This window comes from Leiobunum rupestre, chromosome 7, assembly GCF_980474605.1.
Source record: "Leiobunum rupestre chromosome 7, qqLeiRupe1.1.hap1, whole genome shotgun sequence".
Taxonomy (NCBI): domain Eukaryota; kingdom Metazoa; phylum Arthropoda; class Arachnida; order Opiliones; family Sclerosomatidae; genus Leiobunum; species Leiobunum rupestre.
In genome coordinates, this window is record NC_143390.1 from 33,207,100 (window position 1) to 33,222,037 (window position 14,938).

Consider the following 14,938-nt stretch of genomic DNA (forward strand, 5'->3'; position numbering starts at 1 on the left):
ATGAGAGGAAAAATAATCTCATTATCTCCGGTATTCCGGAAAAACCTGACGAGGACCGAGCAAAGTTAGCCTTCGAAGTTCAAACTATTTTCAAGGAATTATTAGGGGTCAATATTAATATATCTTCTTATCAGATATTCAGACGCGGAGAAAATAGACGTATTGTTTTTAAATGTAACGATGCTGGCTTAAGAAATGATTTACTAAGAAACTCTTACAAACTCACTGGGAGCAGCATTTATGTAACTCATGATTATACTATAAGGCAGGAGTGTGCCAGATACCATTTGAGACAATTCATTAAAAAAGAGGGTCGTGACAGAGTGAAATTTAATTCCCAATTTTCCGTCGTATTGGAAGGCATAACTTATATTTACGATGAGCCTAAAAAATCTGTTAGCCCTAAAAAAATAACGTGTCCCAGTTTTTTGTAACGAATAACTATTAGAAATAAATACACCCTTATGAAAATTTTGTATGCTAACGTTCGAAGTGCAAATCGTAACCTGCCTAAGCTGATTGCTCAAGTACACGTTCCAGAAATAGATATTTACACTTTAACGGAAACTTGGTTTACTAACGACTTTAAAACATTTATTCCCAACTATTTCTTTTTGGGTATTGGCAATAGAAAAGGTGGTGGGGTGGGATTTTATCTAAAAAACAATCTGAAATACACCGTTATACACGAAAACTGTTTATGTAATCAGAATATAGAAAGTTATTGTATCAAGTTACAACCTTTAGGCGATATTTGTATTGTAATTTATAGACCACATACGGCAAATTTTGACTGTTTTATTACCCACTGCGAACATATTCTAAGTAACTTAGGAAACTCTAATTCAAGAATTTCCGTACTTGGTGACTTTAATTTTGACTTCTGCTCCAAAACCCCCTGTTCGCTTGCAATTGTTGACTCTTTTACTAGCTTCGATTTAAAACTATTAATTCAAGAACCTACGAGGCCAGTCTCAGGTAAATGTATCGACAACGTGTTTTCTAACGTCACAGGCTCCGCGAAAGTTATTCATAATCAGGAGATTTCCGATCACTTACCAATTTTATTGTCGTATATGAAATAATATTGCATTTGCATATAAATATATAAATATGTTAAATAATTGGCTAGTTAGAAATGGACTAAAAATAAATAAATCTAAAACCGAATATATCCTCTTTTGTAACCCAGGTAAAAAAGTAAATGAAGAGATCTGTAAAATAAAAATAATGGGGCATGCAATAAATAGGGTTAAAAATTATAAATACCTCGGCATCTGGTTCGATGAAAGGCTAAACTGGAATGAGCATTTCAACAAATTATGTCAAGCACTCTCTCGTAACTCATATTTAATTCGAAAATGTAAAACTCTTTTTCCTAGAAATGTGTTATTTGAATTATATTTCAGTTTAATTTACTCAAACCTTTTATATGGCATAACTGCTTGGGGAAACGCATCTATAAGTAATTTAAACAGAATCACCATAATACGAAAAAGAGTTTTAAGAGCTATATATAATGTAAGCTGGTTAGCCCCTACACAAAACTTGTATGAAAAAAGTAAAATCATGAATGTAACACAAATTTATACATATAGTAGCTTAATATTTATTTAAAAAAATATAACATCAAATTCCCCTACGTTATTTGAAATGATCCAAACAATTTTTTATGAAGGTGTAACGTTTTTTAACGAAATTTTTCCTTATATTGATATAAACAAGCCACTTAGCTCTGTCAAAAAATATATAAAATCAAAAGTTCACGATTTCAAATAATTTAAGATGTTTTAAGTAGATGATTATGTTTATACTAAAACAGTTTTGTTTAAATATTTTGTAGTTGTGTATATTTACACTTGTTTAGTTTATTTTATTTTTAACTTTTAAATTTTATGTTTGTCATGTTATTTGAAAAAAAAATTGCTTTAATGAAGGGCTATAAGTCGCTTGATGACTTGGCCCTTAAAAATAAGTAACGTTTTTTGAAAATTATAAAAAAAGCAAATAAATTGAAATTGAAATTGAAATTGTAATGATATTAAATGAAATGATATTAAATATCTACACCGCCTAAAAAAATAAAAATTCGGGACTTCTCAAAAAAAACCTGAATTTATTCAAATCTAGGGTCAGAGATATCGAATGGGACAATTTATACCAGTGCAATAATGTAAACGAAGCGTACAACATTTTCACCGAGAGTGTTTCAAATGTATATAAAAAAAGTTTCCCATTTAAAAATATAAATATTTTCCATGACTCCTGGATAACGGAAAATTTAAAAACAATTATAAAAAAGAAACGCCAACTGTATAAATTATCCAAACGCCATCCCACGGCTGAATCGAGAGTTAACTACACTGCTTATCGTAACTTCTGTAATAACCAAATTAGGAATGCAAGAGCTCAATTTATTAGTACTAAATTAGAAAAAGCGAAAACCAGTAAGGAAAAGTGGAAAGTAATTAATGAAGTCACTGGTAGAAACAAAAGGTCTGATCCGATACCACAGGCGATTGAAGCTGACGATATGAATCGACATTTCACATCCATAATAAATTCAGATATAGATTTTTCCGAACCGGTAAATATTAAAGGTAATCATTTTACCTGTGCCTTGTTCTACATTACTGAAAAAGAAATTCAAGACATTATAAATGACCTGCCGTCTAGCAGTTCCCCGGGAGCCGATGACATAAATTCTAAATCGATACAATTTGTAATGAGTGACTTGCTACCCCCTCTATCATATCTTATAAATAAATCTTTCGAACAAGGAATCTATCCAGATAATTTAAAATATACTGTTATTACTCCTATTTTAAAAAAAGGTGATCCCTTACTATAAAATAACTACAGACCAATTTCTCTGCTCTCGGTGTTCTCTAAGATTTTTGATAGGTGTTTTTTATTACTGTTAAACTCGTTCTGTGAAAAACATAAATTACTTTCGGACCAACAGTTTGGTTTTTGCGCTGGAAAAGGTACAGACAAAGCTGTAACAACAGTTTATAAAAACATAATTAATGCTCTAGACGAATCGAAATATTGTTTGGGTTTATTTCTCGACTTAGAAAAAGCCTTTAATAGTGTGCCACACAAAAGACGTTTAAAAAAATTAGAACACCTACGAATTAGGGGTCTAGCCCTAAATTGGTTATCGAGTTATCTGCAAAATAGAAAATGTTCAACTGAAGTTAATCAAAATCTTTCTGTACCCAAGACAATCTCTATTGGGGTCCCCCAGGGATCTGTTTTATCCCCCCTTTTGTTTAACCTTTATATTAACGATTTAACTGATAGTGTTCCTCCCAACCTTTTGACTTTATACGCAGATGACACATTTCTCTCGGTAATTAACTTATGTCTCAAAACTCTATTAAGAGCCGCTAATTCGTATTTAAATTCAGTTAATTCCTGGTTACACAAAAACGGTCTAAAATTAAACCAGTCCAAAACTGAATACATTATATTCTCAAACATTAACAAACCAATCCAAAACGACATCTGTAAAATATATATTAATAATATTGAAATATCGAGAGTTTTTAAATACAAATACCTTGGAGTTTGGTTTGATAATAAAATTAACTGGAACAACCATGTCAATTATATCTGCCAAAAGGTTGCCTGCTCTTCTTACTTAATTAGAAAGTGTAAAGAATTCTTTCCCCGAAATATTATGTTTAATTTGTATTTTAGTTTATTCTATTCTTATATCAATTACGGTATTGTTGTATGGGGTAACACGTCTAATAACAACTTAAAAAGAATTTCCATATTACAAAAGCGAACCTTGAGAGCAATATATAATGTGGAATGGCGAGCACCTAGTAAACCGCTATTTATCAGAAGTATATTATTAAATATTCAACAACAATATAAATATGCGTGTATTACTTTTATTTATAAAAATTTAAATAGCAATTTTATAAAATAATTCGATTTATGTAATTTTGTAAAAACTACTAAATCAAATAATATTTTAATGGTCCCATTCTGTGCCACCTCTAAAAAACTAAGCTCGGTTTTCCACGTAGGAACAAAGTTATTCAATGAGGTCTATAAGCAGATTGAAAATATCTCCTCATATACCAGGGTTAAAAGAATCTTAAAAAAATTTTGTGTTAAGCTGGGAAGTAACCTAACGTTGTATATTGGTGTCTGGTATAAGGTGTTGTAAAATAGGGTGTTTTTCTTTCATTGCGTTTTATATTTTATTGATTTGTTTCTTTTTTTAATTAACTTAATCTAATTTTGTTATAATGGCTTGTTTAGTTCTTATCTATTTTTATGTTTTTTTTTCTTTACGTTTGAAACTTGATAAACCAACAAAACAGGGCTATAAGTTGCAAGAAGACTTGGCCCTTGTACCCCTATAATTATATATTATACGTAAATAAAAATATTTTGAATTTGAATTTGAAAATAAATAATTATTGGTATAAATAAGCCTGGCAGCTCTGTTAAGTTAGTCACACTCCATAATTATCTAAACGTTTTCAGTTGTATAACCAGCTTGATCTACCTAAGACGGAAGATTTTTGCAAATTTCCAACAGCAAAGCAACTTACGGAAATTATATAAGAAATACTCGTTTCTTGTTAGTCACTTCGGTCAATCACGTCTTAAAAGTCTCAACGACACTAACATTTTGATAACAAAAATATTAACCTAAGTGATTAAAAATTTAATTTAACTGGCAACACTTTAATGTTAAACACACTAAGGAAATCGATCTATCTTTTGAGTTAATTCCTCAAAATGATAACTTTTTCCAGGTTCCAAAGTCTATTTATCTGGCAGATTGCCGTGTTGAAATACCAAATTTTGGTAAATTACTTCAGTCAAACCGGGTTTGGTGAAATATTGACACTAGCCATTGATTAACAAAAAAATAAAACATAAATAATTATTGGTATAAAAAGCCTGGCAGCTCTGTTAAGTTAGTCACACTCCATAATTATCTAAACTTTTTCAGTTTTATTTTATTAAAGATTTAATTTAACTGGCAACACTTTAATGTTAAACACACTAAGGAAATCGATCAATCTTTTGAGTTAATTCTTAAAAATCAGGAATTTTTCCAATTTCCCAAATCCATTAAAACCGCAGATTGCCGTGTTGAAATACCAAATTTTGGTAAATTGCTTCAGTCAAACAGGGTTTTGATGAAATATCGACACTAGCCATTATATAACAAATAAATAAAACATAAATAATTATCATTATAAATAAGCCTGGCAACTCTTTTAAGTTAGTCACACACCATAATTATCTAATCTTTTTCAGTTATATTTTATTAAAGATTTAATGTAACTGGCTACACTTTTATGTTTAACACACTAAGGAAATCGATCTATCTTTTCAGTTAATTTTTAAAAATGATGACTTTTTCCAGATTCCAAAATCTATTTATCTGGCAGATTGCCGTTTTTAAATGCCAAATTTTGGTTAATTGCTTCAGTCAAACAGGGTTTGGATGAAATATCGACACTAGCCATTATATAACAAATAAATAAAACAAATAATTATTATTATAAATAAGCCTGGCAGCTCTTTTAAGTTAGTCACACTCCATACTTATCTAAAATTTTTCAGTTTTATTTTTTTAAAGGTTCAATTTAACTGGGAACACTTCAATGTTAAACACACTAAGCAAATCGATCTATCTTTTGAGTTAATTCTTCAAAAATGAGGAATTTTTCCAATTTCCAAAATCCATTAATCCAGCAGATTGCGGTGTTGAAATACCAAATTTTGGTAAATTGGTTCAGTTTAACAGGGTTTGAATGAAATATCGACACTAGCCATTATATAACAAAATAAATAAAACAGAAATAATTATTGATATAAATAAGCCTGACAGCTCTGTTAAGTATGTCACACTCCATAATTATCTAAAATTTTTCAGATTTATAACCAGCTTGATCTGCCTAAGAAGGAAGATTTTTGAAAATTTCCAAAAGCAAAGCGACTTACGGAATTCATACAAGAAATATACAATTATTTTTAATCGTCTCGGTCAATCACGGCTTAAAAGTCTGAAAGCCACAAACATTTTTATAACGAAGAAATTTAAATAAGTGATTAAAGATTTAATTATACTGGCAACACTTGAATGTTAGACATACTTAGAAAATTATATAAATTTTGTATAAATTCTTAAGAATGAAGAATTTTCCTAGTTTCCAAAATCCATTTATCTGGCAGATTGCCGGGTTGAAATACCAAATTTTGGTAAATTGCTTCAGTTTAACAGGGTTTTGATGAAATATCGACACTAGCAATTGATTAACAAATAAATAAAACCTAATAATAAATAATATGAATAAACCTGGCAGCTCGGTTAAGTTAGTCACACTCCATAATTAACTAAATTTTTTCATTTTTATAACCAGCTTGATCTGCCTAAGGAAGATTTTGGCAAATTTTCAACAGCAAAGCAACTTACAGAATTTATATACGAAAAACACATTTCTTGTTAGTTGCCTCGGTCAATCAGGCTTAAAAGTCTGAACCACAGTAACATTTTGATAACGAAAAAAATTAAGCTAGGTGATTAAAGATTTAATTAAACTGGCAACAGTTGAATGTTAGACATACTTAGAAAATCGATATAAATTTTGTATAAATTCTTAAGAATGAAGAATTTTCCCAGTTTCCAAAATCCATTTATCTGGCAGATTGCCGTGTTGAAATACCAAATATGGGTAAATTTCTACAGTTTAACAGGGTTTTGATGAAATATCGACACTTGTAATCGATTAACAAATAAATAAAACCTAAATAATTAATGCTTTTAAAGATTTAGTTAAACTGGCAACACTTCAATGTCAGACACACTTAGAAAATCATTATAAATTTTGTATTAATTCTTAAGGATGAAGAATTTTCCCAGTTTTCCAAATCCATTTATCTGGCAGATTGCCGTGTTGAAATACCAAATTTGGGTAAATTGCTACAGTTTAACAGGGTTTTGATGAAATATCGACACTAGCAATCGATTAACAAATAAAGAAAACCTTAATAATTAATGGTATAAATAAGCCTGGCAGCTCTGTTAAGTTAGTCACACTCCATAATTATCTAAATTTTTTAATTTTTATAACCAGCTTGATCTGCCTAAGGAAGATTTTTGCAATTTTCCAACAGCAAAGCCACTTACGGAATTCATACAAGAAATATACATTTATTTTTAATCGTCTCGGTCAATCACGGATTAAAAGTCTGAAAGACACAAAATTTTATAACGAAAAAAATTAAAATAAGTGATTAAAGATTTAATTAAACTGGCAACACTTGAATGTTTGACATACTTAGAAAATCGATATAAATTTTGTATAAATTCTTAATAATGAAGAATTTTCCCAGTTTTCCAAATCCATTTATCTGACAGATTGCCAAGTTTAAATACCAAATTTATGTAAATTGCTTCGGTTTAACAGGGTTTTGATGAAATATCGACACTAGCAATTTATTATCAAATAAATAAAACCTTAATAATTAATGATATAAATAAGCCTGGCAGCTCTGTTAAGTTAGTCACATTCCATAATTATCCAATTTTTTTCATTTTTATAACCAGCTTGATCTGCCTAAGGAAGATTTTTTCAAATTTCCAAAAGCAATGCAACTTACAGAATTTATAAACGAAACTCGATCACTATGGAAACTACCTTAGCCCAGATTTTGCAAGAAATTAAAAAACTAAGAAAATAAAATAAAAATGACTTCGATAAAATTAACGACACGAATAAACTTTTTACTGAGAAGATTGATAAAATATGTAAAAAAATTAACGAGCATGAATCGCGCATAAATATATTAGAAGATAAAGGTGATATTATTGATTCCGTTAAAATGAGTGTGGACAACTTAGAAGAAAGTACTACACTGAAACTAGCTGAAAAAGACAAACAAATCTCTGAATTAAACTCCAAACTCGACAATATCGAAATTGATAGAAGACGAAATAACGTCACTATTACGGGCATTCCTGAAAAGCCAGGTGAAACTAGGTCTCAACTGGCCAATGAAGTTCACACGATTTTCCAAGCGCTACTGGGGGTTAATGTTAAAGTTTTACCTTATCAGATATATCGAAGGGGGGAGAATCGAAAAATTATTCATAAATTCGAAGAAAATAATGTAAAAGCCGAAATAATGAAAAACTCCTATAAGCTGAAAGCCTCCAATATCTTTATATCACACGACTTCACTATCAGACAAGAAACACCCCGGTATTATCTTCGACAGTTTATAAGGGCTAATGGTAATGGAAAAGCAAAATTTAACTCCCAGTTTACGATTGAATTTGAGGGTAAAACATTTTATTATAACGAGCAAACTAAACGTGTTGAGAAAAAATTAAAAAATTAATATATAAAAATTTTTCTAAAAATGACTTGATTAAAATTTTATGAAAGTACTGTATTCAAACATTCGTAGTGCAAATGCTAATTTTGAAAATCTTGTTTCCTATTTCTCTGAACAAAATATCGACATCTTTGCCCTAAACGAAACATGGTTTACAAATAGTTTTTCTTTATATATTCCTAATTAAATTTTCACCGGTATCGGAGATAGAATTGGTGGTGGTGTTGCCTTCTATTTAAAAAATTATATAAAGTTTTCCGTTTTATCCGACATTTGTTTTTTTACTGAAAATATAGAAAGTTACTGTATTAAAATTGATTGCTCGGGAGATATATTTGTTATAATCTACAGGCCACACTCCGCAAAATTCGAACAAAAAGAACTCTATCAACTCGATGATGTAAATTGTGCATATAAAGTTTTTAGCGACTCTATCTCTCGAATCTATAAAAAATGTTTCACTTTTAAAAATATCACACAGTCGTGGATAACTGAAAACGTCAAGAAAATTATTGTAGAAAAACGTAAATTGTATAAATTTTTTAAACGTAACCCCACCGTTGAAAATAAGACCAAATATTCGCTATATAGAAACTACTGTAATAATCAGATAAGGAACGCAAGGAGTATCTATATTTTAAAAAAAATTGAAGCTGCTAAAACTGTTAAGGAAAAATGGAATGTTATTAACACTGTTACTGGAAAAAGAAACTATGTAAGCCAATCCCCAAAACGATAACCGCAGACTCAATGAACGATCATTTTACTACTATTATAAATGACAAAATCGACTATGATTCCCCAATAGAAATAAACCGAAACCCCTCTACGTGTGCCCTCTTTCCTGTAACGGAACAAGAGGTCAAGGAAGTTATTACTAGCCTGTCCCAATCCAGCTCGCCAGGGCTAGATGATTTTCACCCCAAACCGATTAAATTTATAATTAATCAAATCATCACGCCTCTAGTTTTTCTTATAAATCTCTCGTTTGCCAAAGGAACTTACCCGGACAGACTAAAAAATACTTCCATAACTCCTATATTTAAAAAAGGTGATCCGCAAACACCCAATAACTATAGACCTATCTCAGTACTCTCTTTCTTTTCTAAAATCTTCGACAAATGTTTTATGACTAGAATATCTTCGTTTTGTGATAAAAACCATTTAATCTCTGACTTGCAGATTGGGTTTCGTGCTGGTAGGGGCACCGAACAAGCAATATCAACCGTGTATAAAAAAATCTTAAACGCCCTAGACGTATCGAAATACAGTATAGGAATTTTCCTTGACCTCGAAAAAGCCTTCGACAGTGTTCCGCATAAAAGGCTCCTTAAAAAGTTAGAAAAAATTGGAATTCGTGGACTGGCATTGGATTGGCTTACAAGTTATTTACGAGGTAGAAAATGTATCACTAAACTAAATCAGACAGTATCAAAAGCAAATAATATATAAATTGGTGGCCCACAGGGACGATATTATCACCTATACTATTTAACATATATATAAACGATATCACAACTATTATTGCAGACTCGTTAACTCTGTATGCAGATGACACTATTCTCTTACTTGAAAATATCAATTTAGATTCACTTATAAAAACAGCTAATCAATATCTTAAAAAAATAAATAAATGGCTAGAAAACAACGGGCTTAAATTAAATTTCAAAAAAACAGAATATATAATATTTGCAAATCGTGGTAAAAAATAAATAATTATTTATGTAATATCTGTATAGAAGGTAGAAAATTAATAGGGTATATGAATACAAATATCTAGGTATAATATTCGATCACCAACTAAATTGGAACGAACATATAAATTACATCTGCAAAAAATTAACTTGTGCAACATATCTAAACCGCAAATGTAAAGAATTCTTTCCAAGAAATATCTTATTCAAGTTATACTACAGTTTTTTTTATCCTTATGTTACATATGGAATTGTAACGTGGGGTAACACGTGTAATAATAATATTAAAAGATTAAATGCATTGCAGAAACGAGCTCTTGGGAATATATATGATGTTTGATTGGAGGTATTCATCCAAGCTACTTTATCAAAAAAGCCAATTGTTAAATATTAACCAAATTTACAAATCTTCAAGTTTAATATTTATATATAGAATTTAAAATTAGGCACAAGTAGTATATTTAATCTGAGTAATCTTAAAACCACAACTAGATTTGAACATTTTTTAGAAATTCCTAATTGTCGTACAACTAAAAAAAAAACCTCGATTTTTTATTCCGGGGTTAATTTATACAATGAAGTTTATAAGTCATTTACAAATCTGATATCTATACAATCAGTGAAAAAAAAAATTAAAAAACTACGTTTTAAATTTTGACTAGTTTAATTGTTTAATTTTACTGTTTAATTTTTTTTTAATTTTGTTTGTTTTGTTTATTTACAAATGTTTATACTATTTACTCCTATCTAAAAAAGAAGGCTATAAGTCGCAAGATGACTTGGCCCTCGAATTTGTACAAAAATGTCTAAATATAATAAAATAATTTGTATTGAATTTGAATTGAATTGAAACACATATCTTGTTAGTCGCCTCGGTCAATCAGGCTTAAAAGTCTGAACCACACTAACATTTTAATAACGAAAAAAATTAAGCTAGGTGATTAAAGATTTAATTAAACTGGCAGCATTTGAATTTTAGACATACTTAGAAAATCGATTTAAATTTTGTATAAATTCTTAAGAATGAAGAATTTTCCTAGTTTTCAAAATCCATTTATCTGGCAGATTGCCGTGTTGAAATACCAAAGTTGGGTAAATTGCTTCAGTTTAACAGGGTTTTGATGAAATATCGACACTAGCAATCGATTAACAAATAAATAAAACCTAAAAAATTATTGATATAAATAAGCCTGGCAGCTCTGTTAAGTTAGTCACACTCCATAATTATCTAATTTTTTTCATTTTTATAACCAGCTTGATCTGCCTAAGGAAGATTTTGGCAAATTTCCAAAAGCAAAGTCACTTACGGAATTCATACAAGAAATATACATTTATTTTTAATCGTCTCGGTCAATCACGGCTTAAAAGTCTGAACGACACAAATATTTTGATAACGAAAAAAATTCAAATAAGTGATCAAAGATTTAATTAAACTGGCCACACTTTAATGTTAGACACACTTGAAATATATGTATAAATTTTGTATTAATTCTTAAGAATGGAGAATTTTCGCTGGTTCCAAAATCCATTTATCTGGCAGATTGTAGATTTGAAATACCAAATTTTGGTAAATTGCTTCAGTTTAACAGGGTTTTGATGAAATATCGACACAAGCAATTTATTAACCAATAAATAAAACCTAAATAGTTAATGATATAAATAAGCCTGGCAGCTCTGTTAAGTTAGTCACACTTCATAATTATCCAATTTTTTTCATTTTTATAACCAGCTTGATCTGCCTAAGGAAGAATTTTGCCAATTTCCAAAAGCAAAGCCACTTACGGAATTCATACAAGAAATATACATTTATTTTTAATTGTCTCGTGCAATCACGGCTTAAAAGTCTGAACGACACTAACATTTTGATAACGAAAAAAATTACAACAAGTGATTAAAGATTTAATTAAACTGGCAACACTTGAATGTTAGACATACTTAGAAAATCGATATAAGTTTTGTATAAATTCTTAAGAATGAAGAATTTTCCCAGTTTCCAAAATCCATTTATCTGGCAGATTGCCGTGTTGAAATACCAAAGTTGGGTAATCTGCTTCAATTTAACAGGGTTTTGATGAAATATCGACACTAGCAATTGATTAACAAATAAATAAAACCTAATAATTAATAATATGAATAAGCCTGGCAGCTCTGTTAATTTAGTCACACTCCATAATTATCTAATTTTTTTCATTTTTATAACCAGCTTGATCTGCCTAAGGAAGTTTTTTGCAAATTTCCAAAAGCAAAGCCACTTACGGCATTCATACAAGAAATATACATTTATTTTTAATTGTCTCGTGCAATCACGGCTTAAAAGTCTGAACGACACTAATATTTTGATAACGAAAAAATTAAAATAAGTGAATAAAGATTTAATTAAACTGGCAACACTTGAATGTTAGACATACTTAGAAAATCGATATAAATTTTGTATAAATTCTTAAGAATGAAGAATTTTCCCAGTTTCCAAAATCCATTTATCTGGCAGATTGCCGTGTTGAAATACCAATTTTGGGTAAATTGCCACTGTTTAACAGGGTTTTGATGAAATATAGACACTAGCAATTGATTAATAAATAAATAAAACCTTAATAATTAATGGTATTAAACATTTAGTTAAACTGGCAACACTTCAATGTTAGACAAACTTAGAAAATCAGTATAAATTTTCTATTAATTCTTAAGACTGAAGAATTTTCTCAGGTTCCAAAATCCATTTATCTGGCAGATTCCCGTGTTGAAATACCAATTTTGGGTAAATTGCCACTGTTTAACAGGGTTTTGATGAAATATAGACACTAGCAATTGATAAACAAATAAATAAAACCTTAATAATTAATGATATAAAAAGCCTGGCAGCTCTGTTAAGTTAGTCACACTCCATAATTATCTAATTTTTTTCATTTTTATAACCAGCTTGATCTGCCTAAGGAAGATTTTTGCATATTTCTACAGCAATGCAACTTACGGAATTCATACAAGAAATATACATTTATTTTTATTCGTCTCGGTAAATCACGGCTTAAAAGTCTGAAAGACACAAACATTTTGATAACGAAAAAAATTAAAATAAGTGATTAAATATTTAATTAAACTGGCAACACTTGAATGTTACACATACTTAGAAAATCGATATAAATTTTGTATAAATTCTTAAGAATGAAGAATTTTCCAAGTTTTCAAAATCCATTTATCTGGCAGATTGCCGTGTTGAAATACCAAAGTTGGGTAAATTGCTTCAGTTTAACAGGGTTTTGATGAAATATCGACACTAGCAATCGATTAACAAATAAATAAAAAATCTAAAAAATTATTGATATAAATAAGCCTGGCAGCTCTGTTAAGTTAGTCACACTCCATAATTATCTAATTTTTTTCATTTTTATAACCAGCTTGATCTGCCTAAGGAAGATTTTGGCAAATTTCCAAAAGCAAAGTCACTTACGGAATTCATACAAGAAATATACATTTATTTTTAATCGTCTCGGTCAATCACGGCTTAAAAGTCTGAACGACACAAATATTTTGATAACGAAAAAAATTCAAATAAGTGATCAAAGATTTAATTAAACTGGCAACACTTTAATGTTAGACACACTTGAAATATATGTATAAATTTTGTATTAATTCTTAAGAATGGAGAATTTTCGCTGGTTCCAAAATCCATTTATCTGGCAGATTGTAGATTTGAAATACCAAATTTTGGTAAATTGCTTCAGTTTAACAGGGTTTTGATGAAATATCGACACAAGCAATTTATTAACCAATAAATAAAACCTAAATAGTTAATGATATAAATAAGCCTGGCAGCTCTGTTAAGTTAGTCACACTTCATAATTATCCAATTTTTTTCATTTTTATAACCAGCTTGATCTGCCTAAGGAAGAATTTTGCCAATTTCCAAAAGCAAAGCCACTTACGGAATTCATACAAGAAATATACATTTATTTTTAATTGTCTCGTGCAATCACGGCTTAAAAGTCTGAACGACACTAACATTTTGATAACGAAAAAAATTAAAACAAGTGATTAAAGATTTAATTAAACTGGCAACACTTGAATGTTTGACATACTTAGAAAATCGATATAAATTTTGTATAAATTCTTAAGAATGAAGAATTTTCCCAGTTTCCAAAATCCATTTATCTGGCAGATTGCCGTGTTGAAATACCAAAGTTGGGTAATCTGCTTCAATTTAACAGGGTTTTAATGAAATATCTACACTAGCAATTGATTAACAAATAAATAAAAAATTAATAATTTATAATATAAATAAACCTGGCAGCTCTGTTAAGTTAGTCACGCTCCATAATTATCTAATTTTTTTAATTTTTATAACCAGCTTGATCTGCCTAAGGAAGATTTTGGCAAATTTTCAACAGCAAAGCAACTTACAGAAATTATATACGAAAAACACATTTCTTGTTAGTCGCCTCGGTCAATCAGGCTTAAAAATTGAACGACACTAACATTTTGATAACGAAAAAAATTAACCTTACTGAAAAAGATTTAATTAAACTGGCAACACTTGAATGTTAGACACACTTAGAAAATCAATATAAATTTTGTATTAATTCTTAAGAAGGAAGAATTTTCCCAGGTTCCAAAATCCATTTACCTGGCAGATTGCCGTGTTGAAATACCAATTTTGGGTAAATTGCTATAATTTAACAGGGTTTTGATGAAATATCGACACTACCAATTGATTAAAAAATAAAAAAAAAACCTTAATAATTAATGATATTAATAAGCCTGGCAGCTCTGTTAAGTTAGTCACACTCCATAATTATCTAAATTTTTTAATTTTTATAACCAGCTTGATCTGCCTAAGGAAGATTTTTGCAAATTTCCATAAGCAATGC